At 48.6% G+C, this 21,423-nt stretch overlaps 1 protein-coding gene across 5 annotated transcripts in view; it reads right to left on the bottom strand.

Annotated features, from left to right (window-relative positions):
* The window catches only part of Rph3al (rabphilin 3A like (without C2 domains)), a 151,040-nt gene that overhangs the window by 114,675 nt on the left and 14,942 nt on the right, over positions 1 to 21,423 (bottom strand). Inside the window, exons 1-2 of one of the 5 annotated variants that reach the window (XM_042282412.2) lie at positions 1,813 to 2,024; positions 34 to 151 (exon numbers count right to left, since the gene is read on the bottom strand). The exons of 2 other annotated variants lie outside the window; for them this stretch is intronic. The gene's annotated coding sequence lies outside the window, so the exon portion shown is untranslated. Of the gene's footprint in view, positions 1 to 33; positions 152 to 1,812; positions 2,025 to 10,879; positions 11,086 to 21,423 lie in introns of those variants that run through there. 2 more of the 5 variants (XM_042282413.2, XM_006977405.4) reach the window with 2 other exon arrangements.

Genomic DNA, 21,423 nt, shown 5'->3' on the forward strand with positions numbered 1-21,423 from the left:
CCCGTTCGGAGTGGATCCCTACAGCCCACCTACCGTATCACCTGGCCCGGGCAGGCCTCCCCTGCTGCCTGGCACTGGGAAGGCCCTCAAAGGAAAAGGGTGAATGCCTGGGGTTTTAAACCAAGTTGGTGCCTGAACTGATGGAGTTCTCCTGCGGGAAGGAAGGAATGGGACAGTCATAAACAAACAGATTAAAGGTGACTCGGGTGCACACAGGGCCCTGCTGGTGAATGAAACCCTGACCCTGGGCTGTCAGCCAGGGCCGTCTGAACCAAACCCAGGCAGGAAACTGCACGCTTCCTGGTCTAGCCACAGAAAAGCTTCCTTCAGCTCACCCCACCTACTTCCTTCACAGCATTCCAGAACATTCTGTGCTAGGCCAGGAGGCACCAGGGGCAGTCACTGGGCCCTCCTCCCCTATCCTTCTCCCAGGACATCCCAGACAACCCCCAGCCCCAGTTTCAGTCCTCAGCTTCTGATCTACCATGCTCAGCATCCTTTCTAACCCACAGACCAAGGCTGGTCTCATCTGCCTCGGACCTGACTCTAGCCAGTACTTCGGGTGATGAGCTGTGGGGCGATGGCCCTAATTTGACCTCATAATAATATATTTACTTAAGCCTCAGCCTGGTCATCCTGACTCCAAGTCCTGGAACCCATCTCAAAAGGACAGTCATGAGCCCCTCTTTTCTAATTCCTTCAGTGGCTTCCTACGCCTCCTGAATTAGGAGTCTACACCCTGAAACTGGTGGTTCCTTATAATACAGTCCGGTTCACCCTGTAGTCCCTACAGGTCTTATCCATTGCAACTCAAATGGACCACACCAAGATCTGTGGCCACATCTCTAGACCTATGGATCCAGTCTCTCTCTCTCTCTCCTTCCCAGCTCCACCTTACTGGTCCTGTCCCTCCCCAGCCCACCTCACTCCCCACCCTTTCCCTTCCACTGCATTCTAGACAGCTTCTCCCAAGTCTCGGAGGGCTCCTCTGTATTTTCCTTTATCAACTCCTGCTTTTACTCAAATTTGTTTTCAAAGGAAGCTTTCCACCTTTACCATAAGTAAGAAACCACATCATTTGCATAAAGAAAGGCTATGGGGGTGGGTGTGTTCTAACATACATTAAAATACAAGGTCCTGGGTTCAAATCTCAGCACAGCAAAACAAAACACCCAGGGTAGCAAATCGATCGGCAAAATGCTTTAAAAGCCCATCTCTCCGGCCCTTCCAAGTGTTCTAAGAAACACCGCTCTTCTCTGTATTTATTGTTGTCTCTGGGGCCTTTGGGGTTTGGCACTGTCTCGTGGTTATCTGGGGGTCTTTTTCAGTTTTATGATAGCTGACCTCACAAGCGGACACCAGGCACAGACATCCTACTCCCCCCGCTCTCCTCTAGAGAGCTCAGCTCGTCACAAGCGTGCAGAGGAGGGTGATTTGCCAGCTCCATAGCCCCACTCCATAGCAGCCTGGCCCTTGGTCCACCTGCTGTCCAACTTTCCACCAGAACTCAGGAGCCATCACCCACGACCTCACATCCGTCCTGTCCTTGGTGGGCAGTAGTATGAAGGATGGTACAGACAGAACGTAGCGTCTGAGGTGGCGGTTTCTAGCTGTCCTCCAACCTACTACCTTTCCACTGCCAGTCAAGTCTCTGTGAACCATTTACCAAACATTTTTTCCCTAGCCTGGTACACCCCTTCCCCACAGCGAAGTCTAGAAAAGCCCCTGCAGGCACAAGCCAGGCAAGATATATAAAGAGAGCTTCCTGGGTCCTTAGAGCCCCCGAGAGCCCCGAGAGCCAGAAGTACCTACCAGGAAGCAATAGGCCCAGCCGAGAGAGAGTTACACAGAGCCCCAGTAGCAGGAGGGCCTCCCTCCAGTGGTGGTTGTCAAGGGCGACCCAGGTGCGGCACATCAACATTTGAACCACTCTGACTTAACTCAATAAGTAACAGCTCTGGTGGAAGGCCCAGCTGGAGCCAAACTCAGGCCTGGATTCTCTCCCTGATGCAGGGAAGCTGGGCCAGGCCATCCCACCAGGGCTGGACCAGAGACCAAGTCCCACAAAGACAGCAGCAGACAAATGCAGGGCGTTTCCTATCCAAGGCTGGGCCCCAGGGGAAGGTTTACATCCTCCTGGGGGTGTGTTTTCAGTCTGGACACATACGAATTGCAAAAATTAGTCATTTTTTGAAATGAGGGGTGGTGTGTCTTGCTGTATAGCCTAGGCTGGCTTTGAACTCAGGGTCCTACTACTTCAGCCTTCCAAGTAATTGCAATTATCAGCACGTGCCACCATGCCAGCACTGAAGGGCTTGTTTGTCTGTTGTTAGAAAGGGCATAAGAGGCTAGACATTTCTCGAAAGTATTACCAGTCATGGTGGACCCAAGCCATGAGCATCCCAGAGCCTCCCAGAGTCTCCAGTGCCAGGGGTGGGGCCTCTGGCTGTGGTTTCTTGGGAAGAAGGTAAACTGAAGCCCTGATCATCTGACCAGTGCTGTAGAAGAGCCTCCCAAAGGCAGCTGGCTGAGCGAAGCCGCAGCAGGACAGGCCTGCTGCGGCCAGAGCCAGCGTGGTCCCGCCAGATGTCTGCATTCGAGCATGGGGATGACAGGAGCTCCCTACTGACCTTTTCACAGCACAGACAAGCTAGCAAAGGAGGAAAATGTTTGGATGGTAAAAGCACCGCGACCTTATCCCCATGGAGATAAAAACAAATGTTAGGAGCAGAGACCAATGGACCTAATCACCCAGGGCTTCCCAAACAGGGTCCCAAGGAGCCCGAGGATGCTGATATGATTCAGGGATGCTGAGGTAGGCGGGAGGGGAGTGGGCAGCTTTCCAACCCAACCAGAGGGCCATGTGTGGTGGGTGGCATAGGCCTAAATCCCAGCACTTGGGAGGCAGAAGCAAGCAGATTTCTGTGAGTTTGAGACCAGCCTGATAGACACAGTGAGTTTCTAGGCTGCACAGTGAGACCTTGTCTTAAAAACAAAACAAAGGAAAAACCAAACAACCCAGCCAGTGCGACTCAGACTTCCAGGCAGGACTCCGAAGAAAAGAGTCTGCAGTTTACGATGAGTATCATCAGTGGGCTGGGGCGCAGCTCCTAGGCAGAGCCCTTCCCTAGGACGCAAATACCCCGAGTTCCATCCCCAGCCCAGAGAAATAGAAAAGAGCAGGACAGTCTGGGCAAGCCAGCAAGCTGTGGATTAAAAAAGCCGGATTAGGAAGGCACACCTCCGGGTTCGCCTGTGATGGTTTTTCCAGAGAGCTTAGATCATGGGGGTTCTGACTTACTGACGGATTAATCCCTCCATAGATTCGAAATACAATGGCACTATAGTGAGGTGGCGAAGGGGAGGTAGGGCCTCACTAGAGGAAGCAGGTCACCCAGGTTTTCTCCTGGGGCTCATATCTCGCCCTGGCCCCTTCCTGCACTGCCTTCCCCTCTCTGCCCCTGCCCACCAAGAAGTAAAGGAAGCTTCTGCCACATGCTTCCACTACCAGGATGTCCCACCCATGGGGCCACGTCACGGTGCACTAAACTTTCTGAAACCGTGAGCTCAAATAAACCATTCCCCCTTCAAGTTGCTTTCCTTGGGTATTTGTTACAGCAGCGAGAGAAAAGCAACGAATACTAAAATGAAAAGAGAGAAGCAAACCAACAAAACCTCAGTGAAGCACCAGCAGGGGGACGAGGCCGAAGTTCCCAGGGCTTGCGGGGTGCAGCTGCCACACTGCAGCTGTCCTCGGGGAAGTTGCTGTACTGAGCTCAGAACCATGCAGGGGCCTCTTCTTTGTCAGGACCCAACCTGGCTGTTCTGGCTGTTCCCTGCAAGGATGACCCACAAATTGCAAGTGACATCAACATCTGCTCAAGATCTGAGCCGAGAAGGAGCATCCCAAAGAGACTCTAGGCCCGGCAGACAAGGAGAGGCACCAGAGGCCACGTGGTGCTAGGGACCAGCATCCTGGGACAGAAGCATGTCAGGGAAAAGCTGTTTTCCCCTGCACACAGCAGCGTATTGCACATGATGGTTCCATGTGAGGGAACTACGCAGGAAAGCCAGAGTCCCCGTACAGGGAGGTGGGAAACCTCCAGGAGAAGGCCGAGGCTGCCCCTTACAAGAAGGTGTGAAGAGTGCCAGTGTTCACACTCTATGTGAACCAGAACTGTAGATGCTAAGTAGATGGTAGCCTTAACCCTGCAGCACCAAGGTCCAGACAGCTATGCATTTTGGGTTCAGAAGATAATTCTACCTTTAGCAAAGCGAAGGCCATGGGCCTCTGCTGGCCGTATGTGATGGACATCCATCTTGCCTGTCCAGCTTCCTTCTTCATGGTTAAATAATCATGTCATCCTTCTGGAAAAAATAAACTGGCCCCTGCTTCTTCCTCCTTAGGGGTGGACATGACTAGGAACCTATTAAGATATCCACCATCCTTCTCCACTTCCTGAGGAGTGACTGGCTCAAGGCTGTGCATGTGAATCAGGCCAAGGCATGTCTTCCCTGGGTTGCTGAGAAATAAACCTTTCATGACAGTGAGCCGTGGTAATAGTGTCACGGGAAGTGAGCACTACATATGGCATCTTGGTGTGTACAGTGTCCACATGGTTACGGAAGTTACAAAGGTTCAAAAGTGCTTCAAAGGTGATCTGATAGTTAAGAGGATGGGGATATGTGTTGCCGTGTAGAGAAAGGATAGGTGCCCTATTAAAGATGTTTGTGTGCTCCCATGGATATTCAGATGTAGCACTTTTTGGTGCTGAGTATGCACTGAGGTTTCTACCTTCAATAGGACGTGAGTGGTGGGTAGAGATTGGCATGGGAAGTGAACAGTGGCTAGAGTGGTGGTGTGGGATGGAAATGGTGCCAACAGTGCTGGTGTGGGAAATCCTGCAGCCATCTTGCCACCTCTCAGAAACAGTCAGTCTGGAAAGGATGCTTGGGGAGCCAGCAGATGGAGGTAAATACTCCTGTAGACACTGTCAGTCACTGGATGCGGCCAAGCCTGACCCACTTTTACGGTTCCCAAGTTGCCAGGCTCATGGGGTCCCATTTTTGCTTCAGGTAGTTTGAGCGGGGCCCTCATTTGCAATCATGAACTCTGAGAAAATCGCCTATGCAGAACTGAGGAGACGGTAGAATTCATGCAGATGCTAAATTGACTCAGCCCTGGGGAGAGCTATCTGCTCCTGCAGCCAACTGCCCTCTGAGGCCTGGCTCAGCAGCATTCTGGCCCAGAGATGCCAGAACAGAGACTGCCTTCCTTCCAATCCCCAGTGTTCTTTCCTTGGCTGACTTTGCTCTTCTGCCGTAGCCATGGGGTCTAAAGGGAGCCCTGGCTCCCTGTGTTTTCTCTGTGTGGTCCCTGGATGGTGTCTCTGTCACCATGTGTGATCTACTTACTCTCTTCATATTACACCTGTCTATATCTCCAATGATTCCCCCAGAGAGATCCTGTCCCAGCTCATCCCAGACCCTGGCCCATCTCCCAGGTTGTATACTGAGACTGAGTCACCCAGAATGATCACGAGAAAGAAGGAGCCTTTCGGACATGAGCACCCTCAGCAGGATCCTGAGGGTTCCTGGTTTAACACACTGGCTTAAGTGCCTGTCAGGCCAGGAGTCACAGCCCAGGCCTCTGTGACTGCTGCTTTCTCACTCTCCAAACAGAGAAGTTAATGCTAAATTGCTTAATCCATGAACATGCAAAGTTTGCAAGAAGGAGGCAAAGATGATAAACAGTGATTCACATAGGAAAATTAAGTAATTTGGTAATTAATACACTTATGAAGTGAAGTTGCTAACGTAGTGACTGAGACCCTTTGAAAAGCTCAGGAGAAGTTGGGAAGATGGCTCAGTGAGTGAAAATCACTTACCACGCAAGCCTTGGGACCCCAGTTTGAAGCCCCAGAACCCACATAAAGGCCAGACACAGCAGTAAAATCATCTATGATTCCAGAGCTCCTAAGGGGAAATGGGAAGCACAGACAAGAGAATCCCACATCTTACTTATCTCAATGCTGCAACAAAATTCCTGTGGTGGGTTTGGATGAGAATAGCCCCCAAAGGCTCATATATTTGAATGCTTGGTTCTCATTTGGTGGAACTGTTTGGGAAGGAATAGGAGGTGTGGCCTTATTGGAGGGGATATGTCACTTGGGAATGGGCTTTGAGGTTTCAAAAATCCATGTCATTTCTCAGTTTAGCTCTCTGCCTCCTATTGCAGATAAGGATGTAAGCTCTCAGCTACTGCTCTAGCACCATGCCTGCCTGCCTGCTGCCATGCTCCCTGCCATGATGGTCCTGGATTCACCCTCTGAAACTATAAGCCAATTTACTCTTTCTTCTGCAAGTTGCCTTGGTCACGGTGTCTTATCATAGTAATAGAAAAGACCCCAACATACTGACAAGAAGCAACTTATACAAGGAAGGATGTGTTTTGGTTCACAGTCATGGTGGATGAGTGATGGCAGGAGCCGAGGCAGCTGGTCCCATTGCATCTACAGTCAGGAGTGGAGGAAGATGAGAGCTAATGCCATTAGTTTTGTTCTCTTTACACAGTCTAGGACACGAGCCCAGGGAATGGTGCTGTTCACTATTTGGGTGGTGTTTTCGCACCTCAATTAATCTATATAATCTCTCATAAGCATGGTCAGAAACTAACTTAATCTAAACAATCCCTCCCAAGCATGCCTGAAGGCATGTCTCCTCAGTGATTCCAAATCCTGCCAAGTTGACAATCAGGACTCAACATCAAACCTAGGAAGTTCGAGGGTCATCTAACCTGGTATACCAAGGCAGGACAGCCTGGGGTAGTAAGTGGAAAGACAACAGAGACCCAGTCTCAAACAAAGTGGAAGGTGAGTGGGGACTCATACCCAAGGCTGTCCCCCGAGCTCCACATGCATGCCATGGCATGCCTGCACCCACATTCATACACATAAATAAGCGTGCGCGTGTGCGCGCACACACACAGACACACACACACACACACACACAAAAAAAAGTTTGAGAGAATTAAGCGTGGTGGTGCACACCTGGAATCCCAACACCATGGAGGAAGAGGCATGAGGGCAAGGAGCTCAAGGTCATACTTTGCTACACCATGAGTTCAAAGCCAGCCTGGGCTGCATGAAGTTTGTCATGAAAGAAAGGAAGGGGTGGAGGAAGAGAGAGAGAGGGAAGAAGGAAGGGAGAGAGGAGAAAAGGAAAGCAAAAGCTCATAGGAGGGAAATATGGAAAACAGCCACAACTGCAAATTACAAGAAACTTGGGTGAAGACACATTACAAACACGCGTTTTAAACAAAAACGTGTTGTTCCTGTGAACTAGCTGTAAGAAGTCCTCCTGGAAGGACAATCTGGGTCACTGGGAGAGTGACTGGCACAGCAGGACTAGAGCCTGCTGTAGGTGGGGTCGCTCCTCAGGCCAGTGGGTGCAGAGGGGTTAGGATGCATTCTGCTGGGGTAAGACCTCTGTCACTCCTAAGCCCGTTTCCCAGCTCTTTCCCACCATATCCAAAGAGGACCCCACAACTTAATGTGTCTCTCCACTCAGAATCCCCCCCATCAGTCCCCTGATACTGTCACCATCCCTCATACTGGAAGAATAAGTGGGGTTCATATAGCATGTAGATTCTAAGTAAGTAGTAATGACTGCCTGGAGTATTAGGCTTTGAAGAGCAGCCCTAGTCTCCGAGTGGAAGTGATCAATTAGTGATGTCCACTGTGTGTGCAGGAGGAGAGCATGGCACTCGTGTAGATGTAATTCTGAAAGGTCTTATTAAATAAGAAACACAGAGCCAAACACAGAGATCGAGCAGCAGCCAAGAGCTAAGACCAAGACCACCTTCTTACCCCTCGCTGTCACTGTCGTCCTTCCCCTGAGAAAGAGACCTACTTCCTGTGTGTCTGTCTTTTTATTGACTTTCTGTTCTGCCTTCTCATTGGTTGTAAACCCAACCACATGACCTCCTCGTCACTGCCTGTCTATACAGACCTCCAGGTCTCTATGGTTGGTATTGAGATTAAAGGCGTGTGTTTCCAAGCTGGCTATGTCCTTAAACACACAGACTCTGCCTGCCATATGATCTGGATTAAGGGCGTGTGCTACCACTGCCAGACTTCTGCTATGGCTTGCTCTTAGTTCTGACTCCCAGGCAACTTTATTTATTAACATACAAATAAAAATCACATTTCAGCACAAATAAAATATCACCACACACATGCTTTCCGTATGTTTTATGCCACACATTTTCCTCACTGAGGCTCCAATCGGTGACCACCCAAGTGTGACATTTCCTTCAGGTGTAACATGCTCCGTGTCTCCCTCCTACACACCACGCAAACCATGCCACTAATACTGTCTTCCTGTCTTGATTATCCACCAGAATTATAATTCTGATTCAAATAGAGTAAAATGTATTGAACTCTATGGCCTGGATACATATTCTAAGTCTCTCCCTGGTTTTGTCGTTTTGGTTTGTCTATATTTTTCTGATCTTATTTTTATGAGCTTCTATTTAATTACATATGCTCATGTAAACAGATAATATAAATGTGTATCTGTACACATACTATTATCTATACACAGGTCTGGTACATAGCACCCTACTTTATCTTTTTATTATAAATACATATTTGTATATTTCTTACATATGACATGTGGGGAAACAGTCTCTAGGCAGTCTCAATTTCTATGTGCGACATGATGGAGTACTGAGTGGAGAGGTAAGTATATAGATGGATAACAGAGAGGAAAATAACAAAGCAGAGGGCGGGCACAGTCTCTGCCTGAAGGTGTTGAAATACAGTCGGGCCCTGGGAGGAACGGGGTACCAGCGATCAGAAGCCAGGCTATTCACAGAAGCTCTTGTCAGCTAACTCTGCTGGGAAGGGGAAAATGACCCACATACCCACCCCTCCCTGCCCAGCCACCCTGAGGTTTTGTCAGCGATTAGATGCCTCTAACACAGCCTGCCCCCATTCTCTCCACTCAGCGGCAGCAAATTAAATGCAGAGGTTAGTGGCTGTGAGCGCCGACATCAGCTCCGTGCACAGGGCTGGCAATTAGTATTGGAAGCAACATTCTAGAAAGACAACAGCATCGGGCCATGAATAATGAGACAGCAAACGGCACAGCTTCCTTAGAAATGCTGCAGGAGTTCTAAGCGCGGGAGACGCTCACAACCTGCATCTGCATTCAGACCGTCCCTGTTCCCCTCTGATGTCTGAGAGCAGTGGCGGACCAGAGGACTTGCACGCTTTGCTTCTCCCAGCAAGAGAGGAAACCCCAGCCAAGATCAATCACACTGCTCGGGACCTGAGTCGCGGCCCCCAGCATGAAGGGCTTGGGCCTGGCAGCCCCCTGATCCCGGGGTACCCACAGAAAGGGTGGCACAGCATGCAGCCCCTGTGGGCCAGCTGAAGGAGGAGGGTGAGCCAGGCCAGGAAACAGCAGGGCAGTGTGGGCAGGTGCTCCTCACACAGCCTCCCACAGACTTCACAGCCCGTTTCCATCCCCTCCGGTCCCCAGTTATAAGCCTATTTATTCCAAGATCACCAGGGCTCTGCATTTCAAACAGCAGGCAGCAAGGAGACAATGGCCCGACAGAGAGCCTTTCCAACAAGTTTTTTCAGGGGGACACAGTCCAGGCCTTTGCTTTCGGGGGAGGGGTAACTAACAATTTTGCAAAGGAAGTAAGACTTCTGACATTCTAGAATCTTACCTGCCCAGATAAAGGTTGGAAAGGGGAGGATGAGAGATGGAAGTCTGTGTCTGCAAATGAATTCAAGTGACAGAGGCGGCTGTGGTTAGCCTCTTGGGGCAGACTGATGGGAATGTTGAGCTTACCAAATAGGTAACCTGGCATTCTGTCTAATGGCCTAGCCACCACCAAGTACGGCCCCAGAAGCTCTGAGTTTACACTGTGGCCACCCAGCCCCCTCAGGCCATACCCAAGCCAAGTTAGCACCTCTAAGTCCCTCCCTTAATAACCTGAGAGACTGGGGGGTGATGGTGGGAGATAGGGTACAGCTCAGTGGTGGAGCACATGCTGAGGGAGCATGAAGCCCAAGGTTAGATCTCAGGCAGCAAAAGCACAGAGTTAGGGGGAGGGATTGAGCCTGAGCCGTGTGTCCAGCTATGAGAAACAGAGTCTGCAGAGTTAGGAGAGCAGGGAGCCAATCCAGAGACGGAAGCAGGTGCCAGGCTTCCTTCCAGAGCACGGGCCCCATTCAGTCTTCCAGGATCTGGGTGGGCAAACCTCCTCAGCTTCTGTGAGCTGCTCCGGTGCCAGGATAGTGAATTCTTCTTTCGGGGCAAGCGTTACCATTTGCCACCAACCCAGGTCAGCCACAGGTACTCAGTGGCATGCTTCATATGTCACACATTTCCCTGCTCCCCCTACAACCCTGAGCAAAGACGACCCGGGGGCGTCTAGAGCAGCATTAGGGTGAGCAGAGGTTTTGTGCACCAGGCAGGCTGCACAAAGCATCTAGCAGGGTGACCTTGAACACCAAACCTTTGGAAATGCGGTTCGATGCGCCTGGGTAACAGCTTCTATGTCCCCAGAACCTTGCTGCACCACTGCAGCTGGCCATCCCAGCTCCTGTCACAGTGAACGTCTCAAAAGGCCAGTCCTAGCACGCAACCGCCCTGCCCCAGTGGCTTCCTATGGCTGTTTGCAGAAAGCCCAAACTTTCCTACCTACCTGGGGCCTCTGTGTGTCCCTTAATGACACACTCTTCCCTCAGGCCTTCAGGAACCCTGATGCAATCTCTTTCACCTAGTTATCCCTGTTTTTAAAAAAATGTTGGTTGTTGTTAGCACCATTATGGAGACACAATTCACAAATCATAACACTCACCCTTTTCAAGTTTCCAGCCCAGTGGGTTTCTGCATAGTCACAGGGCTGTGCAACTATCACCAGTGTTGAATTTCAGGACATTTTCAACGCCCCAGAAAAAAAGCATTAGCAGTCACTCCAATCTCTCTTCTCAGCCCCTGGAAAAGACTGATCTACTTTCTGTCTTGTGGATTTGCATATTCTGGGTGCTGCATATAAATGGAGTCATACAATGCATGACCTTTTTATTCACAATTTCATTTTGTTCCTGTTCTAATCTTTATTACTTCTCTCCTTTGCTTGCTTTGGGGTTAGTTTTCTGCTCCTTGGCTGGTTTCTTACAGCACAAGATTATTGACCTAAAGCCTTTCCCTTTTTTTTAATATAGACATCCACAATTATATATTCTGTAAGTTTTAAAGATTTCTTTTATTTTTAATTATCTGTATGTGTATATTTGTGAGTGCAGGTGCCCAAGGAGGCGTCGGATCCCCTGGAACTGGAGTTACAGATGGCTGTGAACCACCTGATGTGGAGGCTAGGAACTGAGCCCGGGTCCTCTGGAAGAGCAGCAAGCACTCTTAACTAATGAGCCGTCTCTCCAGCACTTTAACATGTTACATTTCCTCCCACCCCACCCCCCACTCCCGGCCCTCTCTCTCCCTAAAGCACTTTCTAATTTCACTTGTGAGTTCTCCTTTTAGTATTTGAAGGAAATTACTTTCTACATATGTGTGAATTCCCCCAATCTCCTTTAGCCTTGATGTCCTAACTTACATTCCAGTATAGTTAGAGAACACACTTTATATGATTTCAATTCCTTTAAATCTACTGAGACGTGTTTTCTAGCCTAACATGTAGTCTCTCCTGGACAATGCTTCACGTATGCTTATGAAGACTCGGCTGCTGTTGGCTAGAGAACTCTATAGGTGTCTGCTAAGCCTCATTGGTTTATAATGTCAGGTCTTATTTCCTTATTGATCCTCTGCCTATATATACATCCATCATTGCAAACAAGATCTCGAATCCAGGAATGGTGGCACATGCCTGTAACCCCAGCATTCAGGAGGCTGAGGTAAGAGGATTGCAAGTTCAAGGCCAGCCTGTGCCATACAACAAGACCTTGTTCCAAAAACTAAAACAGCTGGGTGTGGTGGCGCACGCCTTTGATCCCAACACTTGGCAGGCAGAGGCAAATGGATCTCTGTGAGTTCGAGGCCAGCCTGGTCTATATAGAGAGTTCCAGGCCAGTGAGGACTACCTAGTGTGAGACTTTGTCTCAAAAATAAAATAAAATAAATAATTAAAAGTAAAGCAGAAGAACTGGAAGTCTGCAACGATCATTGTTGACTTTCCCATTCCCCTCATCATTGCTGTTAATTTTGCTTTCTATAGTAGTTATTGAGTGTGTGTGAATATGTATATATATATATGTATATATATATATACATATATATATATAATGGTTATAGTTTCCATTGACTTTTTAGCATCTTAAATGTCCTTATTCATTTCAGTAATGGTGTGTGTGTAATGTGTGTGTGTGTGCACAAGTCACTGTGCATACATACACACACCCAAGTGCATACATACATGGGGAGGCTAAGAGGAGGACATCAAGTATCTTCCTCAAATGCTCTCCACTTTATTCCCTTGAGGCTGAAGGTCTCCGCTGAACCTGAAGTTCTCCATTTAGGCAAGGACGTAAGGCCAGTGAACTCCCATGATCCTCCTTTCTCTGCCACCCAGCACGGGGTTACAGGCATCCACGGCCACGCCAGGCTTTCACACGGGTGCTGGGGAGTGAACTCAAGCCCGCATCTTTGTACCGAAAGCAGCCCACCCACTGAGACACCTTCCCAGTACCACCAGTGAGGAGCCTTGGCGCACTCCCACCCCGGCCACAGTGCTGGTGTTGTCCGTACTAGGCAGGCGCTCCACCACTGCGCTGCATTCCCAGTCCCAGTTTATTCTTCAAGTTTATTCTCTCTGATATTTTATAGGCATTTCCGCTCTCTTTTACATTTATTGTCTGTGTGTGTGCACATGCACGTACACACACATGCATACATGCATCCCGAGGCATGCAAGTGGAGATCAGGCAGAGGACGTCTTCCAAGAATTGCTTCTCTGCCTCCAGCAGTGGGGACTGAAGCGAGGTGGTCAGGCCTCACAGCCATCTAACTGGGCCCCTTTTTCCTACTGTAACTTTTCATTAATCATCTTTTATTCCATCTTAAGCTGATTCCTAACTGATTACCTTAGAGATTATAATTATAGATTATAATTTAAATTACTCTGTGTGTGTGTGTGTGTGTGTGTGTGTGTGTGTGTGTGTGTGTGTGTGTGGTGTTAGGAATCAAACCCAGGGCTGTGCACGTGACAGGCAGATTCTCTATCACCGAGCCACATCCCCAGCCCGTTCAATTAACATTTTAATTTAAAACCATCCAGCTTGGATTAACACTGATTTGGTTTCAATAAAATACAAAAGCTTTGCTCTACTACACAGTCATGTGCTGCATACTGTTGCCTCAGTCAACATGGACCATGTGAACCACAGCGGTCCCAGGAAACCACATCACCTAGTGAGACGGTAGTCATCTCGGTTTACACTCGCCATGATGTCAGCACAGTGATAAACTGCCTAGCAATGGACTTCTCAGAACCTGGACCTGCTAAGTGGAATGTGACTTAATCTCCCCCCTCCCCCGTCCTCTGGGCTATTATTGTCATACAAATTATCTTTTTATGGCATAAGCCTATTAGCAGTTTTATAATTACCTCTTTATACAGTGGTCTTACTAATCAGATAGAAGAAATGTAAACAAAATGTGTTTGTGTCTTGCAAGGTGCTCTTTCTTTTCTCACATGGATTTATGTGAGTATAGTATTCTTTATAATTATAGCCTAAGGATTCATTTTAAAATTTCTTACAGGACATATCTGCTGATGACAAACTTTCTCAAATCTTTTTCTTTCTTTCTTTTTTCTCTTTTTTGGTTTTTTGAAACAGGGTTTCTCTGTGTAGCCCTGGCTGTCCTGGAACTCACTCTGTGGACCAGGCTGGCCTTAAACTCATAGAGAACAGCCTGCCTCTGCCTCCTGAGTGCTGGGATTAAAGGCATGTGCTGCCACTGCCTGGTAATTTTTTTTAATTTATTTAACTTTATTTTATGTGCATTGGTGTCAGAGCCCCTGGAACTGGAGTTACAGACAGTTGTGAGCTGCCATGTGGGTGCTGGGAATTGAATCCAGGACCTCTGGAAGAACAGCCAGTGCTCTTAACCACTGAGCCATCTCTCCAGCGCCCCCAATTCTCTTTTGTAAAATAAGTTATCTGAAATGTTTTAATTTTTCCGTGGTGTTATTTATTTGTTTATTTTAATTTGTATGTTATGTGTATGGGTGTTTGCCTCCATGGATGCTGTGTACTTTAATTTTTCCTCTGTGTTATTATTTGTTTATTTTAATTTGTATGTTATGTGTATGGGTGTTTGACTCCATGGATGCTGTGTACTTTAATTTTTCCTTTGTGTTATTATTTGTTTATTTTAATTTGCATGTTGTGTGGATGGGTGTTTGCCTCCATGGATGCTATGTACTAAGTGGACCTGGTGCCAGCAGGGGCCAGAAGAGGGCATTAGATTCCCCGGACCCAGAATCACCATGTGGGTTCTGGGACAAGAACCAGGGCCCTCTGGAAGATCAGTCAGTGCTCCTGACCACTGAGCCACCTCTCCAGACCCTTAACCACTCCTTCATTTTGAAGGTAGCTTTTCAGGATGTGAGGTTCTTGACTGGCAGTCCTTCCAGCAGCCTGTGACTACACCATCACGCCGCTTTCTCACTCCGTGGCTAGCACTAGGCTTGCTAAGCTTTACCTGTGTTTTTTTTTCTTTTTAATATCTGTTTATTTACACATGTGCATACACACATGAACACCATGGTACACACGGGGAGGCCAGAGGACAACTTGTGGGAATCGGTTCTCTCCCATCGTGTATAATCTGGAGGTTGAACCCAGGTTATCTGGATTAGTAGCAAGTGACTTCACCCTCGGAGGCATCTTGCTAGCCCAGTATAAACTTCCTAAGGATTACTTGTCTAATTTTCTTTTTTTATTATTATATCACATGTACATTTTTTTGAACCAGGGTCTCACTATGTAGCCCAGGCTAACCTTGCACTTGTAATCCTCCTGCCTCAGCTTTGGAGTTGCTGGTGTGTACCAGCAGATCCGACTTTCCTGTCTATTCTTAAGGAGCTTTAACTCTTCAATTTGAGCTCGGCCATCTCTTCTCTAGACAAGGCCAGGCTCTTCGACACCCGCAGTCTGTGCTCTGTGATCCTCCTCTGTAGTGATGATCACAGATGGAATTAAATGATGAACGGCAAATGGAGCTGTCAGTGCGTTCGCCCATTATTCACATCTCAGTTCTAGAAGACAAGAACCAGCTCTCCTCCTGGCAGCGGCAGAGCCTGGCATGCCATAGACTTCCAGGGAATGAATGGTACTCACCACAGAGGAGGCTGCATTACTGCACTCAACCCGTCACTCCTGAAACAATACTCAACAGCCTTGTCCTGACATGATCTTTCTGGTGGGAAGTGTAGTTCCCTGTCCCCACACTTCAGGTGTGGCCATGTGACTTGTTGTGGCCAATAAGATGCTCACGAATATGACGTGTGAAATGACCTGGCCTCTTGTATGACTGAGTTAGCTCCCTGCACTCCAGATCCCACCTCCCCAAGTCAGACAAGCCTGGTGTGGTCACTGGTCACACGGGATAGATTTTTTTTTTTAACCCACTCACACTGTAAAAAGCCAACCACAGCTCACTGAAAACAGCCCAGGTCAGTGAAACCTCCTTTGACTCACAGATTGAGAAATAAGCACTAGCTGAGGCCAGCAGGTTTGGGTGTTTGTGCCACACAGCATGAGGTGACGACGACGACGACGACGACGACGACGAGATGCTCGCGCTGGAGAGCCTGCAGACTGGGAGAATGTCCTAGGGACACCTTGTCTGTGTGTCCTTCATGTGGCCCCACAGGGTTGCAGATTGATTCCCTAGGCAGTCCTACACCCCCACCCTAGTTAGCCCCCACCACCTGAGCTTCCACATCCTTCCCGGATGACTGTTCCCAGGCCCAGCCCCATCTCAGAAGCCCAAACCAGCAGCCTAGGGTCTGTGTTCCCGGAACACATTAGCAGAGCTCACAGGATCAGCTTCCCAGACTTCTGATCCCGCTACTGCAATACGCATCCAGCAGCAGTCAGGCATCTACTAAGGACCTAGCACGGTGCCAGGCATACCACAGGGGCATGACGGGACTGAGGCTGGGGACAGAGCTCAGTGGCAGAAAGTTTGCGCAGAATGCCCAAGGCTGGAGGTTCAAATGTGGGTGTGGGGAAGGTTGTGCACCCTCACCTGTTCAAGGGCAGACCTTTTACAGCTTGTCTCTCAGAGTAACAGGCTATGGGCCAGCGGCACTCTCACTTGCAATTGAGTTAATGTGTGATGGAGGATGCATTTACGCAGTACGAATGTACAACTGCCTATTTTGAGGAACACTGAAGGCAATTTGGGTGCTAAATGCTCTAAAAAAAATAAACAAAGATAAAAGAAAACAGGAACCAAGCTTAAGGGATGTTCCATGGTTAAGCTGAGCATCATGTCTGACTCAGTACTCAGGTGAGTACTGAGGTCACGCAATACCACTCACTCATAGTCAGACAGTGGTGGTTCTGAGTATGAACCCCTTTCACCGTGATTCCAGGAGTAACAGGACACCCCTGGGGCACACTGGGGACACCCTAATATTGACACGAGCCACCCCCACGGGCAGAGAGCAGTTCTAACTGTTGTATATGATTTCTCACGATGCCTACAGCCAATACCACAGATACCCAGTTGATAGATGAGGAAATCGGGGTCCACAGAGGGCGGCTGAGAACAGAAGCAAGAGAATCGAGGTGAAAACAGCCCAGGGCCCTCTTCCCGTGAGCCACATCCTCAGCCCAGAGGGCCAGGCCCCTTCTAGTCCAGCCCTTCCCCCACAGAGACTTGATTCTCTTCACTCCTAAAGATCTGTCCTGAGATGGCCGTTGCTGGCCTTGCCTGTAGGTCGGGATCCCGTTACCTTCTGGTGGCCCCCTGCAGATGGCCTGCAGGGATGCCCACCTGTCATGTTTTACAAATAAGTCTCTTCTCCACTCATAGACCCCGAACATGTTCCATTTCCAGCTGAGCCTTCTGCTGTGTGCTCTCTTCTGACTTGTTCCCATGTGTCTGTCCCCTAGGCCAAAGCCACCCTCAGGGTCCCTGTTCTGCATCTGTTAGTAGAGCTCACATCTGAGAATGTCACACAGTGACCCTTCTTAAAGGCAGTAGACGCCATAGTGCATACCTCTGATTGTGCTCAGCTACCACACAGGCCCAGGCTCTGGACCCAGGTCCCGCAACAGTGCAGGGTCAGCACACAGTTCATCCTGGCTGCCCCCTGACCTATTCTTTCCACCCTGCTCTCACTGTGTGAGCTGGATGGGGCTTTCAGGTCCACAATGGCAGTTTCAATTCCATGTGGAGCCTCTGCATCCTCAGCTATTCCATGTTGCTAAATTATTAATATTTCCTGATCATTCTACCAAGGGTGACTCATTTCCCCTTGATACCAGAACCTGAAGATGGAGTTGGGTGGTAGGGGAGGCAGGAGGGGGAATCTAAGGCCAGCCCAGTCCACAGGGCATTTCTGCACACAATCATCAGAGATGTTTCTCCAGGGACATCTCTGCCCCAGGCACTCAGAAACCATAGCAGTAGCCAAGCATGGCGGCACATCCCTATAATCCCATATGGATGCTGAACAAGACTATAGGCTCCAGGCCAGCCTGGCTCACAGCAAGATCCTGTCTCCCCAAAACAAAGGGCAAACCAGCTATCAGGGTAAACCACTGAAAAGACACCTGACGATGGTGGTGTGCACCTTTAATCCCAGGAAGGCAGAGGCAGGTGGATCTCTGTGAGTTCAAGGCCAATCTGGCCTATAAAGTGAGTTCCAGGACAGCCAGAACTGTTACACAGAGAAACCCCATCTCAAAAATAAATAAATAAATAAATAAATAAATAAATAAATACCAAAAACCAATCAAACAAAACACACTAAAAAGATTAAAACAAGGTACTTCACATCCTTTGTTAGCAAACTGCCATAATAAAACACTCAGACCAAAGCTGCCTTCCACACAGGGTCCCCATATGGCATATAACTTACAGAAGTGACCTTGGCACACCCACCATGTCCACAACCAGCGGCGGCGTCTCTAGCCCAGCAAGATGTTCACAGCAGAAACCTCTCTGGTGGTGCCCGAGGGCCTGCCGGGATCGGATCACACTGAAATCCTAAGGTAACAGAGCTAGGATGTCAGGTCTTTGGGAGGTGATCAGACCATGAGGGTGGGGCCCTCATGATGAGATTAATGATCCTATGGAAGATGCCCTAGGGGCCGGTAAAGTGCTTGCCACTCAAACATGATAGCCTGGCTTTGGAACCCAAGCATCCAAGAAAAAAAAAAAAAAAAGCCAAGAGCTGTGGGTCCATCTGCAACCCCACTGCTGGGAAATGCGGAGACAGGAGGATTCCTCAGGGGGTTCTGGCCAATAAGTCTCGCAAAATCAACAAGCTCCAGGTTCAGTGAGAGATCCCCTCCCCATCTCAAAAAATAAGGTGTTTTGGGAGTCTCTTGGACAACCTAACCCACAACTCAAAAGGCAGCCTCTCATCCCTGGTATTGGGAGTTTTGTTAAGTGGTCTTCAGGCCTTAGAGGGAACAAGGTCAGCCCAGATAAGAAAATTCCACTTAAGTTATATATCTGTATTTATACACAGAATTACATATATTATAGGGCTGTTTTTAAGATAAACTGTTGAGGGTATGATTGCTTATACTGCCTATTGTGTTTGCTCTTGGTTCTCCCTCAGAAGTGGAAGGTAAGTCCCTACTGCTGAAGACGTCATGCACTTCAGACACAGAGACCAGAGGTTCCTGAGCTGGAACTGACCAGAAGACTAGCTTCATGGTACAAGTAGGTGCTGTGCAAGCTTCCAGGGGAGGGGAGCAACCAACAGTCCTACCCAGGACTAACGCCTCTGACTCACAGCATCCAGCATGGCAGGAGAACTCGAAGGCTGCAGGAGTGGTACACATACCTTGCTGGTCACCCACAGCTCTCTAACTGGACTGAAGACCTGCTCAGCAAGAGGGAGATCAGGCCTGCTACTGGAAACCCGGCCAGCTGTGAAGGGCCAGTCAAGTCACGGATCTTGGAGAAGAATCTACAATCACCAGTTTACTAAAGCAGCACAATCCCTAACTACATTCTAAGCACTGGTCCTTACGTCCACAGGTAAGTGTAGTCCTCAGCCCTCACCAAGGAAACTGCCTCTTTGCAACAGGCAGAGACCATTAAATAAAACCACAACCAATCAAATGCAGAACTGTGGAGCCTAGTCCCAGTAGATACATCTACAAAACACTCCCCCGCCAAAGGCTCAGGGAACATTCTGGAAGAGGGGGAAGAGGATCAGGGAACTTGCTGTGAGATTGTGTCTTCTAGTGATGTCAGAAGCTTTATCCATAAAGTCTCACCAATGTGACTGCCTAAACATGAGCTGAACAAGGACAACTGGAAGTGGATGGGGAAAGCTCATGAGGCCTCAACCCTACCCAAGAGCCACAGGCAGCTGAGGATTGTCGAGAGTGGGAGGAACAGTCTTCCCCAGGGACCAGCACACCGCCTGGTTATCCAACACCAGTCAGCCCTGAACATACACAGGAGTAATATGAGCCTGAGCACGCTGTATTTGGAAATATATATGTATATACCTACACATATATGCACGTCACAACACTATTAGTGAAAAAAAGAGGCCATGACTTTGAAAGAGAGTGAGGAGGAGTTTATGAGAGAGGTTGGAAGGAGGGAAGGGAAAATAATGTAATCATATTATAATCTCAAAAATAAAAGGAAAAGTTAAAAACACAAAAAGTAAGGGAAAACAATCGAGGAAGACACCTAATGACACACACACACACACACACACACACACACACACACACACACACACACACACTGGGCACAAGCAACAGCAAAAGCCCAAGCTGCCCTCTGGAGTTCAGCGCCCTCCCCATCACGTGAACACAGTGTGAAGGCACCATCTACAAAACAGGCAGGGACCCTCACCACTCACTGAATCTGCCCAGGCCTTTCATCTTAAATTCCTCAGCCTCCCGGATGATGAGGAGCCCATTCCTGCCGTTTATAAGCAACACACAGGGTTTGTAACGTGTGGATACAGTCGCCCACATGGACGAAGGCAGAGAATCCTGAGAATTATGATGTCTGGCTTCTGCTTAGCTCAAGTCAAATGTGTGTGGTCAGAACACGGGGAGAGAAGTCTCTGTGCCTGAGCTGAGGGCAAAGGACTCTGAGAAGTGCTTGTGGAGATGAGGAAGCCCTGCAGCAGAGTTAGAAAGGCCACCACAGCAACCAGCTCCGAAAGGGGCCACGAGGGACCGGGGAACGAACTCTGGAACAAGAGGGCCAGCTGTGTGAGCTGCCAGACTGCCTGGGCTGCTTACCAGGGGGGCTTGAGAAAATTTCACATTCATCTCTGACCTTTCCTCTGCCAGCCTCACCCAGGGTCCCTTCCCCTGATCAAATATCTCCCAGACCTTGACATTAACAAGGACAAGTGCTGTGACAATTCAGAGACCAGTTGAAACTGGGTCGTTCCCTGTCACCAATCTGTGTGATTTGATGACATTAAAAAAAAAAATAGAAAGAAAGAAACCAGAAGAGAATTCATTTTCTTTTTTTACTTTCAGATGAGACTGTGCTCAGAGCACAGCAATTTAGACAGGAACCTTCTAGAAGGCACGGTCCCTTGTGACGGTGGGGGAGAACTGCTTTGTCCAGAACCCTGGCTTTCTGACCCCTGACCCCAACACCTCCTCACATAATATGTTGCTCATCAGGGATGGAGAGGGGCTGAACCTAAGTTCCAAAAAACGGAGTCTGGAGAATAAGACAGACTCCTACATTTCTCCTTCTAAATTAAGCCAGTGCTCTTCATTAGCTTGCCGCAAGGGACTGAGAGAAAATTGCTTTAAAATTCGGAATTGAATTTAAAGTAAGGATGGGGGGGGGGGCGGGTCAAAAAACACCAAGACCAGATGTTTAACACGGTTTGCCACTAACTTTTGGGGACACTGAAGGAGCACTAAAATCAAATCCAGGGCTTGTACATACCAGACAAGAGTATCTACCAATCCATTTCTGGCTGGTTGCAAACATTTTCAGTTAACTTCCTTTTTAAAAGATGTTGTTTTATTTGTGTGTGTGTATGAGTGTCTGTCATGTGTACGTGTGTGCAGGTGCCCACAGAGCAAAGAAGAGATGTCAGATCCCCTGGAATTGGAATTACACGTGGTTATAGGTAACTTGGCCTGGATGCTAGAACAGGGTCTCACCACAGAAGCCCTGACTGGCTGAAAACTC

This window comes from Peromyscus maniculatus, chromosome 8 (assembly GCF_049852395.1).
Source record: "Peromyscus maniculatus bairdii isolate BWxNUB_F1_BW_parent chromosome 8, HU_Pman_BW_mat_3.1, whole genome shotgun sequence".
In the NCBI taxonomy this organism is placed as follows: domain Eukaryota; kingdom Metazoa; phylum Chordata; class Mammalia; order Rodentia; family Cricetidae; genus Peromyscus; species Peromyscus maniculatus.